At 39.3% G+C, this 26,037-nt stretch overlaps 1 protein-coding gene across 1 annotated transcript in view; it reads right to left on the minus strand.

Annotated features, from left to right (window-relative positions):
* Brinp1 (BMP/retinoic acid inducible neural specific 1) overlaps positions 1-26,037 on the minus strand; it is a 136,833-nt gene that overhangs the window by 3,022 nt on the left and 107,774 nt on the right. The gene's annotated exons all lie outside the window — the stretch shown is intronic.

Consider the following 26,037-nt stretch of genomic DNA (forward strand, 5'->3'; position numbering starts at 1 on the left):
TACCCCTGTGGTGGAACATGGTAGCCAAGGGTCTGCTCTATCTTTGGTAGTCCTGGGTTATGGTTGCCAAATCATCAACTCCCAAGTCATTGGGGAGGCAGTAGAGTCTAAGGTTGAAGAGCATGGATATTGTTGGTTCAAGCAGAACTGAAGTCTGGGGAAAATGAAACAAACAAACAAACAAACAAACAAACAAAAAAACAGAAAAAAAAAAGAAGAGAAAAAAAAAAAAAAAAAACCCAAAACTGTCCCGAGACTGGGAATGAGTCATTGCATCTCTTGAATCCTTGGCACTCTTTGCTAAAATGGGGATAATAAAGTCTATCTCAAGACACTTCCAGGAGGGTTGCTGAGATGATATATTTAAAGTGCTGAGAAAAGTCTAGCATACAGTAATTATAAAAAAAATGTAATGATACGCAGTGCTCATATCTCAGAGAATAAGCTCTTCCTTTGAAGGTCCTGAGACATTCTCTGGGATGCTGCTCTGAAGTCTAAAAGAAACCATTTTGTTACAGCCATTTGAAAATGGATACTGTTCAAATGGCTGCCTGACTAGCTTAGGCTTTAAATGAGTTGCTTATCAGCTGAGAAAAAGAGTGGAATAATTAGCTTTCTGAAATTGTCTACCTGTTTAATCCACAGAAACATCCCCACCTGGTAATAAAACCTCCTTCACAACACCCGAAGGCATTACATTTGAACTGTTCGCCTCCTTTTTAGTTTCTCCTTCAGCTTCTCAGGTTTGGCAGGTCGGGGGAACCCTTCTTCCCCCAGCACCTAGCCCACAACCTCACTAGCTCTATAAATGTTTGCTAAATGAGTGAACAACAAAAAAATAATATTTTCCTTCTTACGTTTTATTAACACAAAGAAAAAAAAGAGGAAAGAAAACAAACTTCTCCCTCTCCCCTCAGGACGGCAGTATTAGTTTTCCATACCATCCACCCACACAGCCGCAGGCCTCTCTGGTCTCTGCTTCGTGAGACCAATCCTATTACAGCCTGGAGAACAGCAGGCCCAGCTTTCAGGAAACGGAGCAAGAATCATAATGAGCTGTGTGGCTCTCACTTCCCAAATCAGAACATTGACTGAATATTGGGTATGAGTCATCTGATATTTTTTGCGAGCTGCAGGGGCCCTCCATGCGGCTGCGATTGCGTGGTTACATCTGACAAGAGCGTTATTTCAAAATGCCTCTTTCAAATGGCCCACACTTGCCCCTGTCACTCCCTCTCCAAGTGACAGCACAGTACCCCATTTAGAGCGCTTCTGTTCCCATCTGCAAGGCATTCTATAAGCCCGTAGAGCGCCCCCTTTCTCGTGTCTCATCTTTGGGACCCTTTGTCGGGATCACAGCCCCCCGCTCCTCCTATCAATGCTTCATTGTGGTGGAACTCTCAGAATCCTCAGTGAGGGGAATAAAAAGATGCAAGTTCGTGGTGATGCTGCTACAAGCCAGGGGGCTGCTGGGGAATTAGGATTCCAGCCTTGTCAGGCAGGAGGGATTGGGGACAGAGGCCCTCTGAGACACATTAGCAGGCTACATGGCACCTGCGTCTCCTGAGCTTGGAATAATCATGAGGTTGTGGGCTGTATCAAAGGGGGCATTAATGATACAGCACCAGGACCCAGAAGGGAAGGGGTGTGAAGGAGGGGTCTAAGGAGTGCAAAGCCCAGGAAAGAGGAAACAGAGGGAAAAGTGGGGTGACAGAGGGGAGAAAAGGACTTCATGTTGGAGATGATGGGCAGAAGGGTAGATGGGTGCTACTAGACAGATGGTATGTCACAACCAGAGTGCACAGGATAGGAACAGGTTCAGTTGCCATAAGTTACAAGATTCTGAGAATATGGCCAGTGGAGAGCCACAGGCTTGGGTATGGATCAGTGATTCATCCCCTTTCCTTTATACAAGAGTAGGAGCACCAGAGAGAGTAAGAGCAATGTTGTCAGTGCTTCCTAGTCCACAAGGTCAGGGAGCATCCTGTTGCTTTTCAACACCTTATTTTGAGGAGACTAAAACCTCAAAAACAAGCTCAGGCCATTTTGTGTGTGGTGTGTGCTCACGCACTTGAGCACATTTACTGATTTTTTTTTTTTTTTCAAAATGCAAGTAACTTCAAACAGTAAATTAGCCTTAATCAAAATAATCTCCTATACATTTTCTGTCTCTACCCAGTGATCTGAGTAATAAAACTGCCATTGGAAATGGAACCCTAAACCAGTGGAGGGATTCCATGCCTTGCCAGTGTGCCACTGTGTATCATGAATGCTGATAGGGAGTGTTCGTGCACACTCTTCCCCCGAGTGCCACATGTCACCACCATGGTGTGGAAGAAGATAATGGGGACTTGAGAAATGAGGTAACATACCATTCAAATACTAACCTTTGTACATCTAGTATGGGTATACTTGGTGCTATACACCATAACATGATATTAAAGAAATAAGGAAAACAAGGAGGAAGGAGTAGCCATAAGAAGAAAAACAAATGGAATGAATAGGAAAATACAGAAAGTTGGGGCATGTAAGAACCTATTATCGCATGCCTTGCTTCCTCTGAACCTTCCAGGGTCTCTCTTCTCTGTTCACAGATAATTGGAACTCTCTGATGAACACACAGGAAGAGGATGGGGACCAGGGGTAGGAGGGACTGTGATCTATAAATAACATTTCCCAGGCTAGCTGGTGACAGCCACCTCAACTTTGGCGACAGGGAAACAGCTTAATAGGCCAGTTCTGTATGGGAGGGTCTCACAATGCTCAAACAGACCCACTGTTAGGCAGTCAGTGTGAGGCAGCTAGAACCATGTTTAAAAATGCTTTTCTCTGTCCCTGGGGATCCAGCCACAGCATCTTCCATTTGCAGCCAAATCAGCATCTTTCTGTTGGATGAGTTATTCAATTCATTCTGATGGGAGTTGGAGTGAAGGGAGGGGAGAGAGCGGTAAGAAGAGAAGGACGGAAGAGAGAGTGTGGGAGAGGGTAAAGAGGAAGGAGGATGGGAAGCTGAAGGTTCACTTCTAAACTGTTAAAATCTGGTGCTTTATTGATTAGCACCCACAGTGCCTTCAGATAAAAGCAGAGAACTTTTAAGAAAAATCTTTCAAATTAACAGCCCATCTCTGCCATGTTTTGAATTCAACATCACACTGCCACTGGGTTGATGACATGGACAGCTAATACTCGGAAATACCTCCTAGATCACAGCAGTTATCTCTTCACCCTCACATTACCCACATGAGACAGGATTTGCTTCTGATTTCTACATCACTGATAAGGGTGTTAAAACCAGAGAAGGACTGTCACTCACCCATGGTCACACAGCATAGACATGGCCAGAGTTCAACATTTCTAAATATGATCTTAGCACACTCTCAGTGATCATAGTATATATTGCTTGCCCTCTAAACCCCAGAGTGGATCTATATCACTCTCAGAACCCTGGAGACACCTCAGCTGCTTCCCTGCAGGCCCTGTCTTTGCCTCAGTCAGGAAGTTCTGGCAACCTGACAGGTCTCCTAGTGACACAGCATGAGTCCCTTGTCATTTGGAGGACAGAGGCTTTGCCACCCAGGGCTTCCCATCCGTTGTTTAAAGGCTCACATCTCCCTTTCAGAACCATCAGGCTGGGGAGCCCTGGCTGGGATTCCTAATTCAAGCAACCTCCCTGCTGATTTTAATTGGAGGTTTTGCCTAAGCTGGGAATGTGGTGCCTGGCCTGTGGCATTTTAGGGAAGATCACACAAATCGAGTGCCAAGAGGATGGGGGGTGCATCTAGGCTAAAATAGAAAACTATAATCCTTATGGCCTATTTGTTTAATAGAAGTGTGTTTTTAAAAGTGGAGAGGAAATGAAAAAAAGAAGTAGAATTACAAATTATTCTTTTATTTGTGTCCTGTGTGTCTTCCTAGGTGCTTCTTTGACATTGTAATGGGTGTCTAGGTAAATCTGCATGGTTCCACAATGTGTATATTGTGCAGAAGACAGGCCGAAACTGGGAGATGAGTACTTACTCAAGGTCTCTAGTATGCACTGTTCTTTGTACACTGTGCATGTTTGTGTCCACACACACACACACACACACACACAGACACAGACACACACGTGTATATATACCTATATGTGAGTGTGTGGGTGCAGCCATGCTTATGCATGCTCTGAAAGAACAGTGCTGGTCAAACTTGCACATGTCTCTAGTGTCAGATGACTGGAGAACTGCCTCATGGCTATGCCAGTCTTAATTATAACTAGCCATCAGGATCACTCTGTTCATCCTTTTCTCTGAACAAATACTTATGTTTTAATCATCGCCCTATTTGAGATCCTTCCATGGCTTTAATAGCCCATTTCTCCTTCTCAGTTCTTCACATGATGTCAGAGCCTCATTGAGTAGCACATAACAATGAGCAAGGAAAGACCAAAAGGAGAGTTGTGTGGTCTCATGCTCTGCTGGGGACATTTTCTAGTTTGGAACTTCAGAGTGAAGGCAGTAAGTATGCTTGCAGGGGGCAGGTGTGAGTGTGGAAGGAGGAAGAAGGCAAGCTGCAAAGTAAAAAATCCAACCTGGTCTTTCAAATTAGATTGTCAGAATCTTAATTGGGGAGGATTATGAAACAATTTTTGCAATTACACAGTTCTGTGTCTGGAAAGAGGTGACAGGCAACATCAGCTGCATATTCAAATTCAGAGTTTTGCTTTGGGGCATAGAAGTACTGAAGACAGATGATGGAAGAAGCAAGAGCCTCTCAGAGATGCAAGAAGGACTGAAAGCAGCAGGTGCTCCCATGTGGATGCTGTCAGAGTGTGCTATTTGTCCTGGGCAGCACATATGCAGGACAATAAAAGCCTCAGAACAAAGGAGAGAAAAGCCTAGTGGTTTATTTTAACCTTGAAGTGATACAATAGCCACGTAGGTCAATGCTTTTGGCTGATCACAGTGTAGAAAACAGTTAAGTAAGAACTGTATTTGTACTAACACTATTTGATATTGGATATTTGACCTTGAATGAGTCATCAACTCTTTGACACTCAGCCTTCCTTCTTTTCTTTGTACACACACTTTCATACATGTGTTTGAGTGTGTGTGTGTGTGTGTGTGTGTGTGTGTGTGTGTGTGTGTGTATACACGTGTGCCCATGCACTTGGAAGCCATAGGCTAACCAGTATTTCCTCAGGAGCCCACTGCCTTGCTTCTTGTGGCAGGGTCTCGCACTGGGAAAGGAGGCTCACTGGTTAGTCTAGGCTTGCCAGACACTGTGCTCCCAGGATCCACTTCTCTCGGTCATGAACCAATAAGAGGCTTCTTTTTTTATGTGGGTGTTAGTGATGGAACCAAGGTATTCATGTTTTCCAGGCAAGCACTTTACCAACTGAGTCACCTTTCCAAAGTCCTGACTCTATTTTCTTATCTGTCAAATGAGGAACACAATATCTACCTTGCACTTTGTTTTAAGAGCTAACTTGAATGTGAAAAGCTTCTGACAGTTTCCAGTGCAAGGAGGTTGTAAGTATTTGCCATTCTTGCTATTGAAGGCAAAGAATAATCACATATTGCAAATGTCCCACATGGAGATATTCTTGTGTGTTACTAAAACAGCCCAGCTGATTATAGCTTAATAGTCTGGTTTCACTGGTTGCTCATTTGCCACAGTTCTAATGAACTTTGCCACTAGAATGCTTTCAAAAGAGAGCTAGACTAGACATGGGCGTTGGAGTCAGAGAAGAAAAAAAAAACAGTATTGAATCTTAATGAGTACATTATTTAACCTTGAACCAATCGTTTGTCCTTTCTAAGCTTCTGTTGTCTCTAGTACAGAATGGAATAATAGCATATGCCTTGCAAGGTCATTCTGAGCATCAGATAAGAGAATGCATAAAAGTTTCAGACTTACAGTAGGTGCTCAGGATCTCTTATGAAAACAAGGACTGTGCTCCCTTCTCCTGAGCTCACATGGTAAATGGTTCCTTTCAAATCAGTAATTTATAAATTGAAAAAAAAATAACTACAAGAAAGAAAAATTCAACAAGTGCTGATGGATGAATTAACTACTAATATTAAACAATGAAATTTGGTAACAGTTGCTTCTATTCCACCAAATCAAAACAAATGATGGCAAATTTGTGAACAGTCAACAGCCTCAAGGACTAACTAATTTAACAAAAACCATCTTTATGGTATTAGAGTAGGGGGGTATCTCTTTAAAGCACTTACCACAGAGGAAAAATGTTGATTAATAGAAAAAAGTTAAGCTTAAACCATACCCAACAAAAAATACTGAAATTAGAGACAACACAATGAATTAATGTACCTCCAGCCAACAAAAGATTTCTTTTGTAACCCATGCCATGGTAAGATCGCTTGTGTCCCCTAAATCCATCAACTGAAATCTCAGTTTTCAAAGAGATGGTGTTAGGAGGTGGGGGCATTGGGAGTTGATGAGGCCATGAGAATGAAGTCCTCATGAATGCAATTATTGGTTTTATACATGGGGACCAAAAGAGACCTGTGAAGCCTTCTATCATGAGAAGACATAGTTATAGGGACTAGAAATTCCTCCTCAGACATTTGTGTGGACTTCTTGGTCTTGGAATTCCTGGCTTCCAGAACAAGGAGAAATAGATTTAGTATTTCTATAGCATTTTGTTGTACAATTTTGAATGGTTTAAGACACCACATAAAGTACTATATAACTCCATAAGAACAAGTCACCAGCAACAATGGAACATGGGTAAATGATAGAAGTAGGCAATTCCTTTAATAAAGTGTTTCTTTAAAATGCTAGTAAAGTCTGTGAAACTCTACTTTTGTTCATCATTAAGATATAAGTCAAAATTTCAATGATGTACAACTTCAGAGGAATAGCTAAAATAAAATTTAAATTGACCAAATTAAAATAAAAAATGAAAGAAAAAAGAAAAATAAGGGAAAATGATAAATATTGACAAAGACATACAGCAAATGCAACTTCTCTGTGCAGTGATGGGAAAGAAATGAGTTCCAGCTGAAGTATTTAGCAAAAAGAACACATTAACATATGTGTGCCAGCAGTTTGACCCCTAGTATGCATACAATAAAAAAACACATGTACCCTGAAAGGCATGGATTAAGATTGCCACAGTATTCATTGAGCCCCAATCTGGAGACCATACAAAGGTCCATCAGCAACACAACAGATATCTGCCCACAGTTTGGACTACACAAAGCAATGAGTGGTAATTGCTAAGAAAAAGTAAAAAGTAACAAAACAAAGATGAAGTTCATGCTCATTTTAAAAGGCAGATTTGGGCCAATGAGATGGCTCAGAGGTTAAAGGTACATGCCATTAAGGTTGACAACCTGACTTCAAGCCCTGAAACCCATATTGCAGAAGGTGGTACTCTGACCTTTACTTGTATACCATAGTAGGTATACATGCACACCTACACATTAGTGTATTAATTAGTTAACTAATTTTTTTGTTACAAACGTAGAGCTGACCTATGGCAAATGTGTCCATCAGAAGACAGTGTTGGCCATGGGGTACCTCAATACAGATTGAGAGCCAATGTATATATAGATATAGATAGATGATATAGATATAGAGATAGATATTTAGATAGATAGATAGATAGATAGATAGATAGATAGATAGATAGATAGGGTTCTATATGTGTGTGTACATGTATGCATATATATATATATATGCATGTGTATGTTTATATTTTTAGTTTTTAAATTAAAACATAATTACTTCATCTTCTCTCTTTCCTTTCTTCCCTCCAATTCCTCTCACATGTCATACACTACCAATTTTGCTAACTCTGGAAATTGTGGCCTCTTTTTCTTTTATTGTTGTTGTTTCATATATACAGATACACACATACATATATACACATATAAATATGTACCTACATGTATATACATACAGACACACACATACATATTGTACTCAGTCCACATACTGTTATATTTATGCACATGATTGCAGTGCTTACCACTTGGTATAGGGTAAGTTTTTAATCCCATTGTATTCATCCATGAGTAGCCATGCACTCAGACACTCACACACACACATGTGTGGGTAGCACACATATGTGCTGGTGCTTGAAGAGGCCCAAAGAGATCACTTGATTACCTACTGCTGGAGTTATAACCGGATGTGAGTCATCTAATTTAAATGTTCAAAACTGAACATAAGTCCTTGGGAAGAGCGGCAATTTTTCTTAACCCCAAACCATCTGTGCATCTCCAAGGCCCTATTTCTTGATCCTGTTGATATTTACATATGGGAAATGAGTGAAATTTCATCTTGTTATACACTTACATGGTTTTTCATTGCTGTAGGAACACAATAATTCTATAAGACATTTGCAAAATTAATCCGTTAAATACTCAGAATAATAGTATTAAGTAGACACCCACCTGCAGCAGTTTTACATCACCATCAAACCTTTAAGGTCCTTTGTTTGTCTGTTTCATACTTAACTTTGATCTTCACACATTTTCTCTGTCCTATGCTGGGTGAGGGAGCATTAAAAATGTCATTTTAACTTTATGAAACACTGAGGCTCAGAAAAGGAGAAGAGATGGCCTAAAGGTCACTAGTGACTTGTCACAACACTGAGACTATACCTCACCCACAGGCAGGCTGGATGTAAGGCTGGGATGTGGGATGTAGCACAGGAAGATATTTCTGAAGGAAGACTAAAAAAAAAAAAAAGAAAGAAAGAAAGACCTATCCACTAAGATTGTGAGAACTCAGTTCTATTTCTGACTCAATCCCCTGAGTCTGTAGATTCTAATCCAAATAAAAAACAACTTCCAAGCTTCACGAAAAGAGGTGGGGGGAACCTAAATACAATATAAAGAAACTGAAGATACTTATTTTCTTGTCTTACATCAACTGAGAGTGAGTCAACTGCCCTATTTGCTACAAATGCAGGATGACAAACACTGGTGGAAATGGGAGATGTCCCCGCCAGTCTTGTCCTTAATAAATTGCACAATGCTGAGAATGGGCTTTAGGCACGCATCTCCTCAACCCTTATCCTAATTGTACTCCCCTGGGTTACCAGAGTCTTAGTATTCGTTGTCATTTTTTTTTGCTCCATAAATAGATAAGAAATGCTCAAAATACTTCTAGCTCAAAGCTTCATTGCCACAGGGTTAGGAAGAAATCCTTAGGCTCCAATGATTGACAGATAGCTGCCCCAGGCTATGCTGGATTTATTTGTGGACTTGAACCTTTTATTTTATAAGACAGTTTAATACACACTCAAAATAAGTCATTGTTACCCAAACTATCATCTTCAACACACAAACACACACACACACACACACACACACACACACACACAGAGAGAGAGAGAGAGAGAGAGAGAGAGAGAGAGAGAGAGAGAGAGAGAGAGACAGAGAGACAGAGAGACAGAGAGAGAGAGAGGAGAAAGCAGGTAGTCAGGATCTATCAAGGTAGCAATCTAGCCTGAGAGGAGCTGCTGAGGAGCCTATACTGGCAGAACATCAAAATCACAGATATAAATGATTTGGGGACAAGGTCTGGACCGTGAAATAGATGGAAAACTGAGACTAGAAACATTAAGTGATTTGCCTGAACTTACACAAATTGTACCTGAAAGTCTACAATCCAAATCTGCCCCTTAAGAAAGAATTTGCACATTGCCCAAAATAACTGTTAATCTTTCTTTAAGATTTCTCCAAAGGAACATTCATTCTACCAAGGTTATTATACATTAAAGAAAGGAAATAATCTTATTGCTAGGAATTTGCTGGACACTGGCCCTGAGGACACTAATTTTAGGAAGCAGGAAATAGCACTATGAGCTAGCCCCCCTGCCCGTCAATTAGAACAGGAGCTCATAGAGTTCAAATACTCCATGCCCTTTTTACAGGAGCTCAGTGATTATTTTCTATGATGTTTATTCAATTGTAGAATGTACATTTGGGGAATTTTCCATAATTAACATCTCCAGAACTTGCAGAATATCCTTTACCACATCTGGTGCCCACACTGTACATATACCCACAAAATAAGACAATGATAGCAGCTTGTGTGAAACCGTCCCCTGTAATCATCCCTCAAGAAAACCAAGAAAGGAAGACAATAGTAATCAAAACAAACAACAAGACATATACCTGGGTGAAGCATTCAGCAATGGGTTCAATATTACGATAAGCTCACTAAAAGATGATTTTGAGTAAGTTCTAAAGGCCAATTTTATGTTACAAGATGTTTCCGCACATGGTCTATAAGGAATGTTCTCCCTTCTGTTGTAACATAGGTTGTTTGAGAAAAATAAACAAATGAAAACTATACTCTATATGTAAACCTTTTATAGAGATGGAAGGCCTGTTATTTTCTTGAATGTCAGCAGATCCTACCACTGCTTTTTATTAATAAAATGAGGTAGACTAGACATACACTATTTATGCACTCAGAACTGAAGCAGACAGCAGATTCTACCTGTTGTCCTTTGGAAAAATACCTGTAGGTGCTCAAAGACCTTTCTGAAATATCTGGCCATACTCATCAAGGACTACATGGAGAGATCCCAAAAATGAGCTGTTGATCAATGGAACACAGCCTTCTGACCATCTCTGCTTAGGTACCATTGGTGTTTTCTTGGAATCTCCATGTCAGGCCAGCTACTAGTTGTCAAAATTGAGTAACTGCTGTCTTCTGCAGATAGAGAACAATTGCTTCGACAATCCAGGCATGGATTTCTAACCAAAAGATCATAAGTTTAGACAGTAATTCTTGCTTTAAGCCCCTAAATGTGAGTCAGTCAGTTATAGAAAAATAAATATTCTAAATAGTATATGCAGTATGAGCCCAAAAGTAAACGATATATTCTTTCCCTAGTCTGTTGTAAGCTGGCTGTGCTCCTATATGAGAGAGAAATCTAAATATGCCTCCTTCCTCTGCATTTTTTTTTCAGGATCAAATCTCCTACCACCGTCATTATGATGAGCTGTCATCTCAGTAATTTTGTTCTTTTATATAAGGGACCTAAAGATAGTGAGGTTATCTTGAAGGACTTATTCTAATTAGTTGTGTTGCTTAAGAGGAAATACTTTTCAAGTCAGAGGCATCTGAACCTATGAAAAGCATGCTATTCATGCCTTTGAAGAGAGAGGGATAGTGAAAAAGTATTGGACAGTGACAAATATGATCTAGAGTGAATTCTAGCCAGAAAACAACAGAAGAATGATGGCCTGGGTCCTAAAACTGCAAATAATAGGAAGGATCTTAGAAGTGCATTATTTCCTATGGACTACAATAGGTAAGAGCTCACTCTAGCCAATGCTTTGATTTTTGCTCATAAGACATAAGCATACCTAAATATATCATAATCAGATTCCAACCTATGGAAATTGTAAGGTTGTGCATCGGTCATTTTAGCTTCTAGATTTACAGTAATTCATTAAGCAACAAGACAAACTAATTCAGTTACTCTAGTTGAGACATTTTCCCATTCTATTTTGTTTTATCCTTTAATAAAATGATAGCAATGACTTAGGAGATCTTTTAGATTTCCTTCCAGGAATAACATATGCTTTTATAATTTGAGGTCACTTAGATGTCACTAAATATGCTAGATTTCAAATTATCTCCCAATAAGGGCACCTACTGTCTTCTTCACCACCTCAGTGCTCTTTTGTGTAATGTGTACAATGTCTGGAACTTAACAGGTATTCACTTATGATTTCTTGAATGAAAGACTGGATAGAAGAATAAATGAAGATTCAGTATAAACAAGAATGTAAATCATTTTGAGGCAAGTATAGGGGCCCAGACCTTGGCAAGACAGCAGTAGAAGGAGTCATATGTCATAGTCATGAGCAAGTCAGAAACTGAAGTCAACTTTGGTCTTTTCACCATAAATGAAGAGATGAAATTTTGCTCTTATTTTCCTACAGATTGTTATAAGGAATCAATATGACCATCAATGTACAAAGCCCTTTGCAAACTTGAAAGTAACCTACATTGGAAGCTGTTGTCTTGGGAATATTCATTCTCTAAGATTAGGCATGTCCTTAAACCAAACATAATAAATTATTCCCAAGTTATATCAGAGATGGCATTTCTTCCTGCTGTTACATTGGCAGCTGCTGGTTGCAGTAATGCTCTCTCTCAGTGAAGATGCATCACGCAGGGATACAAAGCAATGAACAACTGCTTAGGCAGAAGGGTTTGGAATTTCCTGCTTCAGAAAGACTATCTGGAGGATGAGAATCTGTGCTGACAAGGGAGGAAATCACCATCTTTGACAGCCAGGCAATCAAAAGGCTGGAGGGCTGTTCTTAGTCTGGGTTTAGTTCCTTTGTCTGAGACTGTGTTCTGAGACAGACCATCACCAAAAGTCTTCCAGAACAAAAGTTCTGTGGTCAGAAAGTCTTAAGAAATACTCAGAATTTGCCCCTTTTCTGTTTAGATTTTTTCTTTAATTCAGTAGTATATAAACTTATTGAATCACACACATTACTTCCTTTGTTTTTATATTTCACAACATCCTGTAGAATTCAGTTCACTTAGTCAAATTCATTTTTGTTTCCTCTCTACCAAGTACATACATTGAAGTAAACTCATATGTGTAGGAATGAGTGGAATTTTCTCATAAAAAATTTATGGAGCTTTAAAAACAAGCATATCAATATCAACTAAAGTCTAGGATGCATCCTAGATTGACTCAGTCAAACACTGGGAGGGTCCACCGTTCTAAACTGAAAGTGTTCTGATGAGTGCGTCTCCTACTATAGTCTCCCCAGTGTCAACACTCATGTCAACAAAGGAAGGAATACAAATCCTTTATGCCCACAAGGCAGCCCATTGTTTTCTTTTTTTCCCACATGACTTCCAGAGAATGCTACAAGTTACAATATCTCATTTATTTTTGTCTCCCAATTTCTTTCTATTACCAAAAAGAAAAAATTATGACTCTACATACAAGCATTTAATTCCTGTATAATTACATGCAAGCACAGAGATACATCGTTAGTAACAATATGGGCAATTGCAAAAGGTGCTGGTATATGTTGACCATTGTTTATGTGCTTATGAATACCATCTACATATCTTGAATCATTTTCACAATGGCCCCATGGAAGAATTACTGATTTATACTGTTTTACAGATAAGAATAGTTAGGGTCAAAGGACACACAGCTGACAGCTCACTAGGATTGACTCCAACTGATTCCAAAGCCCTGTTTTTCCCTGTTAGGTTAATCATGCTCCAGGGTATGGTCATGCATCCAAGATTACATGAACAGCACAAGCTGGACTCTACAGGTTAAAGGAAAAAGAGTATACAAAGTTGGGATAGGGACATACAAGGGAGGAATTGTCCAATGGTGATGAATATGGTCAAAATATATGAAATTCTCAAAGAATTAATAAAAATATCATTTAAAATATTACAAAAGAAGAACTTAGAATAAAAGTGACTACCTCCAGTAGGAAAGGCTTTCATAGTTGACCTTCATGAAAGTTACTTCCAAAAAATTAAATCTCTTCCATCAGATACTAAGGCAAAGGATGCCCATGCCAATCAGACCACTCTTGACTGCTTTGTTTTGAATCTGCTTACATCAGATGTATCATGACATTATAGAGATAATAACAAAATAAATCAATGATATTTGAGTTGCGTTTTACCCTATGGAAAAACTCATTTGAACTATGCAGCAAAATTTGATATAGACCAGTTACTAACAATAATGGCCATTAATTTAAATAAAGAAAAAAATAACTGAGAAAGATTTGGAGAGTTCATAAAAATTCTAAAAACATTATTTAAATTGTTTCTTATGAGTCTAAATTGAATAAACTAAAGTGGGAAATCTTGCATAATTGTGAGTATGATTTGTGCAATGAAGTTTACAGAATATTGGACTGAATAAACACTCAATTTACTAAAGAGTGACAGGGACTATACATTATAAATAAGAATAAAATTATTCATTAAATATAGCAATGTACACATTGTAGGACATGTGTATAGCATGCATGCATCTCTTCAACTCAATTTTATTTCTACTCTTCCACTTCTTTTCCAATTAACTAACAACTTTTGCACTCTATCTTGATCTGGTTAAAAGCCTTGTTTTATTTATTTATTTATTTATTTATCTATCTATTTATTTATTTGCCATGTGCTAAACATGCTACATTAAATGCTCTATCACTGGAATCGAGGATAAGAGCATAGTTTTACATCAATCACCACAACTGAAATTTGGGTATCTAAATACTGAGCCAAGCTTACATTGAGAGTAAATGGCAGTCATATATCTTGGCCTGTCAAAATCTGCAGGACTCAGAATCCTAACTTCTAGCTCATCTTCATTATACGATTACATTTTGCTAGGCTCACATTTTACCTTATACAAAAGAAATAACCATATCATAGAAGAAGAAATTGAATCTCTAACCACGTTCTAGGTAATATTTCTTAACCTATGGGTCATGATACCTCAGGGTCGCATAAATATCCTGCATCAGATATTTACATTACAATTCATAATGGTAGAAAAATTAGAGTTATGTAGTGGCAATGAAATAATTTTATGGTTGGTTTCACCACAACATGAGGAACTGTATTAAAGGGTCATGTCATTAGGAAGGTTAGGAATCACTGCTCTAGGAGTAACTATTGCTCTCCTCTTGATTATGTTCATATTACATCTTCACATTTCTTTACAGGTTACAGAGAGTTGTCATATAATTTTACTGGGACACTGAGTCTGTGTGGTACCTGTTCTTATCCTGACTGCAGAGGACTCAGGCAGATTTAGAGACTTCTGAAAGTCACACACCTAATAGGTAGCATAGCCTACCTAGACTGTTGTATTATAATAAGTTGAAAACTAACTTGAGTTCAATAAAATCTAAGAAACCAAAGCTCTGTGTCCCACTGCAGGAGTCTGTGGAGATTTTGTCCAGAGATAAGGAAGTTCAGAGAGAAGAGTAGAAACAGTGTGGATAAAGAGTTGGTGGAACTGGGATAATAATTATTCTGGTGGCCAGAATCCTTCCACCGACACCAATTAAACACTGAATAGAATAAAAAGCGTGCTAAAAGCTGACAAGGGTTCAAAAGCTAAGGACCCAGGACTAGAGTCTGAGACAATGCCTCCAAGAGATTTTTATATCAACAGTGTATAATTACTTGTGCTTGGCTATGGCCTGCACTACCAGGTCAAGTCCAGAAATAAAAATAAACCAAAGACCCAGCGTATTTGGGAAATGCAAATAATTATGCTGCATGCTCTCAATAAATAATCTGCCATTATTCTGCTTTATTTCACGATATAATCATCTTTAACTATCAGGTAATGAGAGCATGTAAGTCACACCATCATCAAATACCTGTACCTGCTAAGAATGTCACTTCATTTTGCTAAATTTAATAAGCTCTGAAATATGTTTATAGTCCTTTAGAGAGTTTTTGAAACTACTGACCTCCTCCTTCTTCTCCTTCACCTTCCTTTTCCTCTTTCTTCTTTCTCCTCTTCCTCCTTCTCTTTTTATCCTTCCCTTTATCATCCTCCTTCTTTCTTTCCCTTTATTCTTATTTAGTGCAACAGGAGTTTCCCAAAGTAATAGACTTAGCAAGACTTGGATCCAGAATGGTTGAAAACAATTTACACTAGCTGCTTTGATTTTAATGAATGTATGAATTATCAATCTAAGGCCCTTAATTTTAGCTTTGATTTCTTCAGATGTCTTTGAGTGACTTTGGCCAATTCACTTAATTTACTTGGTCTTCAGTTTTTCAATGATACATGAGGAAGGAAATGCAATCCAAATATATTCAATGTGTATGTACAAATTACAGCTCATTGACACTGTGAAGAGATTCGGTTTTGACAGGATGATGTCAGTATCCCTTCTGGACACATTCTGAGAAAAAACATAATCAATTTATTTACTTATTGAAAAGTTTTCTAGATGACTATTGTGTGACAGGTTCTATGCTAAAAAATTCTGAGAATAAATTGATAAAGTATGTTGACAGAAATACTTGTATATAGATGATGATGGCCTTGTACACTGGTAAGTAAATTATGGGATAATGATGAACTATGATTTGCCATCCAAGTAGGAAGTTAGGATGCTAAGAAACCACCTGAAACAGGATCCACAACAGACATTTGGAAGAAAGAACAAGATCATCAGCAAGGACTACTTGAACTGAGATTTGAAGAGCAGGTAGAGGCTACTATCAGGAAGTGAAAAATCAGGTACCATCCAGATAGGAGGAATAGTCCCAGGCTACTTGTAAAATAAGCTGCAGCCCTGCATTTAGTGAATTGAATTAGTGTGTACTGCCACTGAAACAATAAAAAACATATAAACTATAATACATATATTTTATATACAACGTATATACATACATATACCACATACATATACTATATGAGAGATTGGCATAGGCCAGCTTTTGACAGATCCATAGGTCACCTTAAAATTCCATTCTTTCCCATACAATCAGTATTTGTCAAAGACTTCAAGTGGGGATGGGACAGGAATGGATCTGCTTCTTAGGTAAGAATTCTGATGACTTCTGGGAATACAAATTGAAAAGTGATCAGAGTAGATTTGGGACACTTAGTTAAGAGGGCATTATACATTCAGGCAAAAGCAGATTTTAGTTTGAACTACAGGTTACTCATTAAATTTGACTAATTAGCATTATCCGAGAGCATCTCTGCTCAAAGATTCAATTACTGACCTTCTACCAATATTTCTGAATAGAATGATTACTCTGAGTGTTATTTCTCATAGAGTTGGGAAGGACCTCAGAGATAATTAAGCACCATTGTTTTCAAACTATTTTACCAAAAGAAAAATCACCTTATTTTCACAAATGAGTTTAATTCAGAAATTCTTTAAAGAAAACAGCTCTGTTCTAGTTAAAAAGTGAGGTGGGATTATTCCCTACTCTATCTGCACACTATGTTTGAAAGCCATGACTTGAGCTCAGGTACCTTATTTGCAAAATACTGTCCTTCATACCCTACCAAGTATAGACAGTGATGTCCTGAGGGCTTTGTTTTTATCTTTAACTACTTCCCAGAGACTAGCATGAGGCTGGTAGAACAGATGGTCAGTTAACACTTATAATTTTGCATAGAGGACACCTGAATTCCATATTTCCTGAGAGGCTGGCTGCTATGTAGATTTTGTTTTTTACTTCCCTCCCTCCCTTCTTCCCTCCATCTCTCTCTTCTTCCCTCCATACTTTTCCAATTCTTTTACTCCAAGTTTTTTCTCCCTGCATTTCCTCAGAATTACTTCTTCCCTCTTCCTTTTGCAATAAGAAGCAAATCTCAGCACTGAAAACAAATTCTGTATAAATAACTCTGAGTATCTTACCTCAAAGCTGGATAGAATGGTACCAGTGTTATAAGAGTAGACTTGGCCCGCTACCTGGCAAAAAAGTCTTTACCAGGCAATTTAACATCACTATGCCTTAATGACCTCATTCATAAAAAAGAGATGGATTAGTGGTACCTTGTAGGACTGTAAAATGAGTATAGGAGGCTAGGGTAACAGGACACTGTCTGACACTGGGGAATGATTACAGGTGTTAAATGTTCAATGTTATAGTGGTCCTTAACTCAATCTTGTTCTATTCCCTATGAGTTTGGATTCATGCCCACCCTGCTTGCACAGCTCTGTCTCTTAAAGTAGTCCACATACAAATTCTAACCTATACTTAGCACAATAATGACCCTCTGAGGTAAGCAGAAGTAAGTATTCCCATTTTAAATATGTGAAAATTAAGAACAGAGCTGGGTATGGTGGTGCATGTCTGTAATGCTAGTATTCAAGTGGCAGAAACAGGATTCCTGAAAGTTTGAGTTTAGTGTAGTCTTTGAAATTGAGACCCTGCTTTTGGGAAGAACTCCAAGAATCAAAAGTCTCAGTATCTAGCAATAAATTAATCTCTTGTCTTCTCTTTTACTACATAATACAATGATTGCTTATGGTTGAGACAAGCCACATGAAGCTTTGCTGTGGCCTCTGTTCTCCTTCATATGTCCAACGTCAGCACTGGGACCCGAAATGAGAACTATCTCTCCTACGCATTAACAAAAATCCACCGCAGCATAACAAGAGCTTGAGATGAAAATTCTCACATGAAAAATTTCCAGAAGGCATTTGCCTGGGTGTAGAATCAATCTTCTTATCTTCATGGACTGGACCTTATGCTGGTATAGGTATTATTTATCTTGGCACTTCCAAAACCATAAAGATGGTAATCACTGAGGAAACATTTGTTCCCTTACCCTGCATTGAGCCAAGCCTCTTCTTTTTACTCTAGAGAATTTGTTTGCCCAGTTCTTGCTTGGCATTCAGAATTTGACTCAACTGAAAAATCACCACAAGCCTTATCACGGAGTCCTTTTTTGAGTCTCAGTCCCAGTACCAACACCTGTAAAACTTAATCAATGTCCACCACACTTCAAATCCTGTTGCTATAACCCTGACTTTGACATCACTGCATTGCAACCAGAGTACCCCAACCACAACACTGGTCTCTCTTTATACTGCATATTTCATAGGTAATGTGGGCTTTTCCATATCTTCCCAAGGAGCATTCCTCTCTGGTAAATTTAGTTAGCTAACATGATAATTATAAACCTTCTGCTCAGTTGTGGTGTATCTAAGATAAGGTAATTATATCTCTTGGCTTTTCAGTTCCTTTTGTCTATAGAACGGATCAACAGCACCTACTTTCTAGAGATAGCTGGAGAATAAGATGGAAGACATGTCCTTACTATCAGTACTTAGTATTATTGGGTAATAACGATGTTATAAGAAATTAATAGATAAAATGTCAGTTTTATCTTGTATTGATAATTTTACTTATCAAGGTAACTATTAGTTTTTAATGTGGGTAAAAACCAATAATCCTCTGAACAGTCTTATGACATAGGCATATTATTAGCTTCATTTTACATTTAAGAAAACTGAGGCACAAAATGACAGTATCTCATCCTAAAGTCACTAAATGGCAATAGAGATGGGATTTTGTCCTAAGTAGTCTGATGCCAAAATCTGTGCACATAATGAGTTCTAATATCTGCTACACAATTGCCTGCTCGTTAAATACTTTAGGTGCTCCTGTTGTATACTGCTGCTATTATTGACATTATTTCTGTCACCATTATTATTATTGATCTTATTTTCCCTATCTGGTATAGTTACATTGATCTCCAATAATACTAAATGTCAATGTCTTTTATAGTACCTAATCCCATGATGCTATGCAGGTTGATGTGGGGTAATTATGCAAGAAGCCAGTTGTGAATTTTATGAACTATAAGAACAACCATTCAGGAAAGATATGTCTATTGGTATAATGGTGGTATCACTGTTATAGAGATAACCAATTACTTTCTTTATTGGTTTGAGGGCTTACTCAACAAGAGGGAACCTATGTCTGATACTGTAAACCTGGTCTAAAACCCATGATTTAGGAGCACATTAGATGGTTTCTTAGATCAATTGTCATATCATGAAATCACTTTCTAAATATCTATGTTTATACCCACAGACAAAGGGTACTCTCAGCCTAAAACAGAAATATTTTGCAGTGACCCATGGTTCCATAAGACGCTGAAAATAAATGGTGGTTGAAGGTTCAGCGCTATACAAGAAATTTACACCACCCTTGTAAGGCTCAAGGAACAGTTCAGAAAAGGGAACAGAGAGGATGTAAAATATGTAGGATTGCAAGAGCATATGTAAAATAACATCTTCTAAACAAGACACAGAAAACCATGGCAACCCTGAACCAAAGGAGTTATGATGACTGCAGAGTCCACAGGAATTGGTTCCTTCTAACAGGAAGCTATGAAGTGACAGAGGACTCACAGTGCCCCACCACATATTTCTGATCTGGTGGCGACCAACAGATTTGGGGAGAGAGAGAGAGAGAGAGACAGACAGACAGACAGACACAGAGAGACAGAGAGAGAGAGAGAAAGAGAGACAGACAGAGACAGAGAGAGAGAAAACGTGATATTTTATTTGTGCTGAAATGTGATATTTTATTTGTATGTTAATAAATAAAGTTTGCCTGGAGATCAGAGGTCATAGTGAGCCATGAAGAGAAGTCAGACAGTGGTGGCATATGCCCTTAATCAGATCACATGGCAGGCAGAGTCTCTGTGTGGTCAAGGACACAGCCAAGCATGGTGACACATGCCTTTAATCCCAGTACCAAACGTAGAGAACTGGAGGTCTGCATAGACAGGCAGTGATGAAGAAGTGATGTCGCTGGGCTTAGAGCCAATGAGAAGGCAGAACAGGAAGGCAATAAAGGCACAGGTTAGACAGGAAGAAGCTCTCTTGGGAAGCTAAGGTGAAGTGGTAAGCTAAGGTTAGTTGGTGGCTATTGCTCTGATCTCTATGGCTTATACCTCTGTATTTGACTCTCTGTGTTTTTTATTTAATAAGACTGTTTTGAAATTTGTCTACGAGAGACGTATGGTATCTAGCTAAGTATTCACTTGTGAGCCCCCAGGCTTTAATTGTTAGTTGCAGAGTCAGGATCACATAGATGGCTCTGGTTAAATTATGTGGGAAACTAAGCCCAAACTAGTGAATAGGGAAAGAAATTCCTGGGAAGTGGAAGGAGTTGTTAGGGACAGGAAGAAAATGAGAATAAGAGATCAAAATAATATACGAATATGAAATTGTGAAAGAACAAAATTTGCTAATAAAAAAAAAGACTCCCAGATTTGACAGACTTTCAGTTTCGGCATGCTTACTGTATCCAAGGCTATGGAAATGTCAAAATGAGTAAGACATATTCACCTTCAAGATCAAATGCTTAGTGCAAGGAAAGGGGTCCAACCATTCCAATTCTAGGATATGACTATTGGTCACCACTCAACCAAGTATTTATGAGGTGCCCATCATGCTTGAGGTTTTGTTCGAAGTTCTGAGGATGCTGTGGTAGATTTATGCTATCCTCCCAGTGAACTGGTCCTTGTGCCAGATCCTACTACTTGACCTAGTGGGCATGCCAAATGGAGAGGAGACTGACAGGGAAGTTTTCTGTGACTTGTCTCAATTCCAGAATATCCTCATAATATTTAATGCAATATTATATAATGGAAGTGAATACTTTCTCACTGTCAAGGCTAGGCTGAAGAAATCTTAGTACTTCCTTTGTTTTAAGCGTGTTCCTTTCAGAGACCAGCTGCCATGCTACAAGAAGACCAAATGACATGTAGAGGACATGGGTAAGCACTCTAGTTGACAGCCCCAGCTGAGCCTCCAGCTGACAGTGAGCTTCAACTGCCAGCTCTGGGAGATAGCTACTTTGGAGGTCCACAGATGGAAGTTACCCAAGGACACTGGCCTCAGCCAATATGAGAGCCCTCCAACTGTACCAAGTCGACCTACACAATCATGAGTGATGACAACGCACTGTTTTAAGACATTGGGTTTTGGGGTAGCTTATTTTGCATGAAATGATAACCAAAACATCTCTTCTGCCTAATAGCCTGCAAACAACTCTCATCCAGTCAAGTTCTAAATATCCACAGTTGACCCCTCACTAAAAAGTAAATGACTCATTTGAAATATCAATAATAACGGGAATTATTTGGCACGTCCCTAAACCTCCTATGCCTCAGTGTCTTCATCTGTAAGAGGAGAATACTAACAGTACCTATTTCACGAAACTGTGATGAGAAAAGGAGTTAATTCATGTAAGAAAAGAGAATGCCAGGCATATAGAACTTACATATTAAATGAATTCTCATCCCCATTTGACTACAGTCAAGTATTTTACTAGGTCTTTAAATTTTAAAAATCTTCATCCTCATACTTAACCTAAAGGCAATTATCATTATCCAGTGTCACAAATGAGGGACAGGTACTTACATAAAGCTTGATGGCTGGGAGATGACAGACAGACCTGACTCTGACCTATCTGTGCACAGCAAATGCTCTAGGCTCTCTCCCTCCTCCATCCTGCCTCAATGCCACCCCTCTGCGAGACAAGTGAAAATCTCAGTGGCACCTGTTGCAATAACAGCACCTGCTCAGAGCACTCAACTCCTATGGAGTTCAACAAGCACACAAATTGAAGCTGAGCAATCAGTTCATTTGCAAACATAAACTCTCTCAGCTAGAGGTGGCTCAAGGTTCTCAGTGCTCTCACCTCTGTCTGACACTTCTCTTTGGCAGAGAGGTGCCCTGCTACTCTGAGAAATGCTCATTAAAGCCTCCGATTCAGATGTCAGGAAGCAGCCCACAGCCAGGCCAAGAAAGTTCAGCTCCCCTGGGAAGGCTTCAGAGCCTCATTTTGTATGTTCCCACTCTCGGCAGTATCAGCATTCATGCCTCCATACAGGAACATAGCTAAGTGACTTGCCAATTGTAGATTCCAGCCACTCTCCTAGAGAGAGTGGGAGGAATGTCGGGAATAAGATGAATTTTCTTTTTTCAGGAGGGCAGGCCAACACCCAGAGCTGTCTTTAAAGGTCCCAGTAGCAGTATGGTATTTCTAAGTATCCATACCTGGCAACTTCCACAAGCAGAAAAAAGTTTAAGGCACAGCTGTGGAAATCTGAGCTCAAAATGAGGAAGTGACTTGTCCTAGATCCCACAGCCTCACTAATACATACTAATACATAGCCAAATTCAGCATTCAAGTTCAGGCTCCTTGACTGTCCAGTGCCTACAGAAGACCATTTTGCCCCTTCCCTTATCCTTCTAATGCACATCTGTTCCCCAACCCTTCTAATGCACATCTGGCAACTTTCCCTTTGTGTCTTCCCCAGACCCAGTGTGCCAATGATGGTCTATGCCCTGCAGATTTTTTTCACATTTAATTAATGTGCTGCTCCAGGGTCTTTGGACTTGGAATTTCTGCAGTGACACTCAACAAATTTGACAGATGAATGTGCAGTCTTGTATTGGCTAAATATTGACCTCTTTGCTCAGATTTACATCTGTTTGGTCAGTCTTAGGTCACACAGTTTCTTGGTTGAAAGATAAGACACAAGTCATTTTTCCTTGAGAGCAGTGGTTTTCAACCTGTGAGTCTCGACTCCTTTGCAGGTCACACATCAGATATCCTTACATTATGATTCGTAACAGTAGCAAAATTACAGTTATGAAGTAGCAACAAAATAATTTTATAGTTGAGTGTCACCATAACATGAGGAACTGTATTAAAGAGTCGCAGCATTAGGAAGGTTGAGAACCATTGCTTTAGAGTATTATGGGCTGGGTTATCTAACCTCCTCCACAAATGCATATGTTAAAGTAGCGATTTCCCAGTACTGAAGAACATCACTGTCTTCAGATGCAATTTTTAGTTTAAAATTAGTTAATTAGGGATGGATGCTAATCCAACATGACTGTGATCCTAAAGCAGAAGAGATGAGGACACAGATGTACCTGGGTGAAAGATCGTGTGAGGGCACAGGGAGGAGACAAGCCACAGAGTTCTCAGAAGAAACAACCCTGCCAAAGCCTGTGTTGCAGCTTCTAGATACTAGAATTATAAGAAGATGGGTGTCTACTCTTTAAGTCACCCCATCAGTAGGACTTAGCTGCAGTAACCTTTACAAACTAATAACTACCTGCGGTAAATTTTATTTTCTGATTCCCAACTGAACTTTTCCCCAGTCCTGCTGTAAGAACTGTTTTTCATAGCACTGTGGTGGACTGTAGTCATTTGTGATCCCCAAACAGTGCCCGAGGCTGGTCACCTGCCACAGTCCTGATAAATCTAAACGGTTCTACTTCAGAAACTCCCTTCTGGTGGCCGCTTGGGCATCTGCTGCATGCAACAGGGAAGTCAATTTGTGAACAGACCCTTTTCCGAGTCTGTGATTCAGCAGTACAGCAACACATCAGCAACTGACAGGAAAAAAAAATCGATTTCACTCTCAAAGTGGTTATTACAAACTAGGAACAATGGAGTGGACTTCAGAATTGGAGGGTCTGGGGCAAACAAAGATGGACACACACTGGCACGTAAGAATACATGTCATAATGGGGGAGAAAGAGAAGTGCGTTAAAAAAGTGGTTTTAGATAAAGGGGACCTGAGGATGAGGAGCATTTTGTGTGCAATCATGAAAGACGTCACAGAGGAAGCAACATTAGATATAAGTGTAGAAAAATGTGATTACAAAGTTTCAGCATCATATAAGCAGCTTGAACCGTCTAGAAGAATATAATGCTTTTTGATTCCTGTCTTGTGTGTTAGCACAGCAGACATTGCAGAGGATAAATATAGATTTAAATGCCATTTTGACTTTTGTTTTACAACAAATTGCCTATATCTCATTCTCAGTGACTTTTGGAGTTAGATAATTCTTTTGTTTAGAGACTGTCCTGTATAACATCATTCCACGTGGCAATTAAAAATGTCCTTGTATATGTCCACATATTCCTCAAGGCCAAAAATCAACCCCATTTGAGAACCAGTTATTTATAGCTGTAGCTTTGGACTAGTGACTTCACATCTCTGAACTTTAGTTTTCTGGACTGTACAATAGGAATATGAATCTGTACACACACACACACACACACACACACACACACACACAAATTATGTGGCCAACACAAATCATGCTATATAAATCCGACTTGATTTTTCAAGATGCATTTGTGTGTGTGTGTGTGTGTGTGTGTGTGTGTTACTGTCTACCACCTGAAGGTGTGCATACCTGTGTATACATGCAAAGGCCAAGTGGATCCCCTTCTCAATCATTCTTTTTCTATCTCTTTGAGGCAGATCCCCTAAACTTGAGCCTTGTGTTTTCTCAGCTAGGACAGAGGTCAGCAGGTCTCAGTATTTTTGTCTCCACCCTGATTAGAGTTAAAAATACATATGTGTGCCAGATACTGGCTTGCTCAGTGGGTAAAAATATTGAATGACACTGGGCAAAATGTACTCTTAAACACTAAGCTATGTCCCTATCCCCAAACTTGTCTTATTTTTTTTAAATGGATCTCTTTTCTCTGAATGAAATAAAAGGCAAGATCCTACCCCCAATAAGAAATGAATGGAAACAGAACTGTTCTGCCTGAATTAGGGTAATGAGCCTGATTCATGCTCCACACCTGATTTCACCCCTATGTTCCCAACTTGCTTTCTCGTCCTCCTTTGACAGCCTCATAGAAACCCTGGAGACACTGTGATAGAAACTTCTCAACTTCAGATAGATCATGAATTGCCTGGCAGAATGGGATTTGACCCACCAAGAACGAATCCTGCTTTCCTCATGGTATGTCCCTGAGAAGAAGTGAGAATTCTATGAAAGGGCAAATCCTATCTATCTATTCCTGCATTTACCACTGCCTAGAAGAGGAAATTACAGACAGGGCAAGGTTAGAACCAGACTGGGCAAAGGAAACAACTCTGACCTTAAGGAGGCACTGGATCTCTGGATAGAATCATGCACTCGAGGGCGGGGGGTGGGGGGGGGTGGAGGGTGGGGTGGGGGTGGGTGTGGGGGGTGGGTGTGCTAGCCTGATCCTCCTTAAAACTTCCACCACTTGGTGCTACATTTCTTCTATTCCACTCTAGACCCTGATCAAAGGCCCTCAATTACATAAATTGACTGATAAATTAGTTAGCCCAGTTTCTTTACCATTAAGAACAGGTGCAAATCTTCATAACCAAGTACTTTTAAATTGTACAGATATTGCATTTTAAGTAACCAAAATGGTACCATATAGTTGCTGGGACCAGTGTTGGAGGTATCCCCTCAGTCAGACAGGTCAGAAATAGCACAAACAATGCAGATCTGAACTTCATGGCCCAAGTTTTTTTTCTTATTATTGGGAAACTGATTTCCAGACTTTCCACACAGATGCCCAAGTCAGTGGATGTGCAAATCCTTTAATAAAGTGAAGGTAACATTTGCATGCAACCCATGCATGTCTTCCTCTGTATTTTAGATCATCTCCAGGGTACTTATAATTCTTCATGTAATGAAACTCATTGTATTATATGGGATGGAGAAAATAACTAAAAAAAAATCTAAG

This window comes from Peromyscus eremicus, chromosome 2 (genome assembly GCF_949786415.1).
Source record: "Peromyscus eremicus chromosome 2, PerEre_H2_v1, whole genome shotgun sequence".
Taxonomy (NCBI): Eukaryota; Metazoa; Chordata; class Mammalia; order Rodentia; family Cricetidae; genus Peromyscus; species Peromyscus eremicus.